Source organism: Mus pahari, chromosome 2 (genome assembly GCF_900095145.1).
Source record: "Mus pahari chromosome 2, PAHARI_EIJ_v1.1, whole genome shotgun sequence".
Taxonomy (NCBI): Eukaryota; Metazoa; Chordata; class Mammalia; order Rodentia; family Muridae; genus Mus; species Mus pahari.
The window spans coordinates 153,378,157-153,381,588 of NC_034591.1; the positions used below are offsets into that span (position 1 = coordinate 153,378,157).

The 3,432-nt window shown below is 37.6% G+C and overlaps 1 protein-coding gene across 1 annotated transcript in view; it reads right to left on the reverse strand.

Moving 5' to 3' along the window:
- Lmo3 (LIM domain only 3) overlaps positions 1-2,966 on the reverse strand; it is a 129,064-nt gene extending 126,098 nt beyond the window's left edge. Inside the window, exon 1 of the mRNA XM_029535564.1 lies at positions 2,885-2,966. The gene's annotated coding sequence lies outside the window, so the exon portion shown is untranslated. The remainder of the gene's footprint in view (positions 1-2,884) is intronic.
- Positions 2,967-3,432: the final 466 nt, after the last annotated feature.

Genomic DNA, 3,432 nt, shown 5'->3' on the forward strand with positions numbered 1-3,432 from the left:
AACAACAATATGAACTCACCAGTACCCCCTGAGCTAGAGTCTCTAGCTGCATATGTAGCAGAAGATGGCTTAATCAGCCATCATTGGGAAGAGAGGCCCCTTGGTCTTGTAAACTTTATGTGACCCAGCACAGGGGAAGGCCAGGGCTAAGTAGTGGGAGTGGGTAGGTAAGGGAGCAGGGGCGAGGTGGGGGTATAGGAAACTTTTGGGATAGCATTTGAAATGTAAATAAAGAAAATAATAACAAATAAATAAATAAAAAATAAAAAAAAGAAACTCTATACTTCCATTGAAGTTACACCACATTAAAGAGCAGTCTACACTTACATTGGAATTACACCACACTAAAGGTAAGTCTACACTGCAGCTCTTTTAATCTAAGCTCTCCTGTATGATTCCTGATGTCATTTGAAATTAAAGTCATATTCTGGTCACCACTCATGGCTTAGTGTCCCATTGTCTCTAAAACCATCATCTTGTTCTCTGACTGATTCCTTGAGCACGGCAGCCATGTCCTCCTTTAGAACATGTGCTTGAAATGCTCTCTGGTACTTCGACTTGTCATTCCAATCTGCGCCCCCTCTTCTGTTTACACTGATGAATAAGGACTTCTGGAGAGATTTGGCTTCTGAATCCTGCCTTTGCATTTCTATTGTTTCTGAATTTCCCAGTCTTTCTGAGCTTGTCTCCCCTCAGGAATGACTTTTCTCAGGCCACTCTTCTTCATTTTCTTTTTAAAGTCCACAGTTGCTCAGGGTTCTTAGCTCTCCAGGCATAGCTGCCATGTTCTTGGATTCATGGAAAACTTTCTGGTACTCAGATGACTTTCTAAATTCTAAAGTTCAAGGAGCAATGGAAGGCCTTTCTCCCAAGACTCATTGTGATCAGTCACACACAGATGCACATGCACACAAACACAAATAGAGTCATATACAATCATATACACACACAACATATATCAAACACATACTACACATACAGACAAACACACACACACACACACACACACACACACACACACACACGCACCAATTTTGATGCCAAATTTCACTACTTAGAATATATTACCTATTGAAAGCAATTATGAGATATGTCCTGATGTGTCATTTATCTAAGAATTATCTAATTTAGTTCTATGTGCCTTGTGCCTTATTCTTAATACATATATACAGATGTGAGTTTCTTCTTAAAAATCCATTTTATGTTTAAACTATCTGTAGCTTGTGGGTATATTTGTGGGTATGTGCATGTGAGTAAAAGTGTCTGTGGAGGACAGAAGAAGACAGCAGATGCCCTGCAGCTCGAGTTACAGGCGGTCATTAGCCACCCAGCATCCATGTGTTCTGATAGAGAATGTTGGATCCTCTGGAAGGACAGAGGGTACTCTTAGCTACTGAGCAGACTCTCCAACTCCTGGAGTGCTACTTCAAATTTATGCTTATGTTCATAATAGATGCCTACCTGGTACAAACAATACTGTTATTTTCCTTTAGAAAGAAGATTGAGTGCAGAACAATCTACTTGGCTTATATCAGGAAACCACTTCTGAGTATTTCAGAGAACTTTTGTAAGAAGAAACAATTATGACATTTTCTGATCCTAGCTCAATGATTAAGAATGAAAGTCCAGTCTTGTTGAGAAGTTGGTTTAGGCTAGAATTGTTGAGGAATACACAATAGAGTTTAATAAACACTTTGCAAGGTATGTAGAGTTATGGGGATTAAAAAGATTCAATTTCTTTGGTGAAGTTTTCATAAGGCATTTATAGACTATCATATACTATGGTTGCACCATGGCATATTTTTAATTAAAGAAAAAATATAACCATGGGTTCTTTTACAAATATTTGTTTATCCCCAACTGACTGGCATGGAGGAATAATCCAAAAATCAGTATTGGGACTCATTGAAGAATGTGTATTACTCAGGCCCTATTGCTAAGTGCTTAAAGTTTACACAGGGCAGTTGCATGTTGCAGCAGTAACGGTCCAAAGTGATTTTTCTGCAATCAGAATTTCATTCATTACCCAATTTTCATGCAATTCCCCTGACATTTGAAATATGTTTCAAGGTAGACTCCCCAAGGGCTTTCCCCTCCCATAATAACTGATCTGCAGTGTCCAAAGATAGATCTAAATATCTTTGGTGCAAATTACTTGAGGCCCGTGGAGCATGATTCTCTGTCATCTTCATCTCACTTCACACCTACAGAACTGATAACAGATTAATATCGAGGCTGAAAATATTTCATCAGCGTCTCTAGCTAAGGCACCTCACATTATTTTATCTGGAGGCACTGACAGAATTAGGAGTGGGGGCTCAGAAAAATATATTATTTGCACTCAGAGCAGAGGTATGTATATCTATAAAAAAAGAATTTCTTTTAGCATTATAAGAAATTCAACAACGCTGGTCCTGGCAAAGTTCTCTGCTCCGATTATGTATACACTTTTATTCAATCATTGTATCGCTCCTTGTCTGACATTTGGTCAATAGTGCAATCTACCACCGATCAGAATAAAACAGCCACCCCAGAGCACCTGGGAATTTCATTAGTTTCCTTTCAATGCAGTCCTCGTAAGTAGGTGTTTATTTGGAAACACAAATTTAAAGTTCAATTCGGTTCCCTGTCAATATTCGTAAAAAGTCAAGGATCTTGGACTTACTGTATGCCTGATGTTTTCTTTTTCTTTTCTTTTTATTTACTTAGAAGAAGTAAAAAAAGTCAAGGGAGGAACAGTAAGGCTTAGAGGGAAATAATTTAAGATGAGAAGAAGTTAGGAAAGGGCAGGAGATAAATTTTGAAGACATGGAAAAGTTATTTCCTCTATATTCTGGGTAATACATTTAAAACTGGAAACCCCTTAGGAACATGTTTCACATACCTGCTCAATGTCTACAGTAGTAGAAGGTATTGAAAGTGAAGACAGGTCATAAGTTGGTTGCATCAAAGTTTAATGTCCTCACCTGTGAGAGAAAGTACAATGTAGTGTTGAAAAAATGAATATATTTTGCCCCAACTCAGTGTAAATATTTACGACATTTCTTCTGTTACCAGAGGATGGCTTAGCTGTTAATATTATTGGTTTAAACTATTTCATTTTTTTCTTTATATGTTCCTTTCTTATTTAACCATTTGGCTATTCAAAGACTCCTTTGTACAACTACCATTATATGGTTTTTTAAGAATGATTTTTAAAAATGTATACGTTCATTGAATATTTACTTATTCTATTTCATGTGTCTAAGTGCTTATCTGCACGTATGTATGTGCACCTCCTGCATGCATTACCTTAAAGAAGTGTTGAATTCCTAAACTTGGAGTTACAAATGGTTGTTGGCAATCATGGCGGTGCAGATTCTAGACCCTCTGCAATAGGAAGAAGCAATCTTAACCACTAATCCACCGCTCTAGGCTTCGGAATAGCTTTAA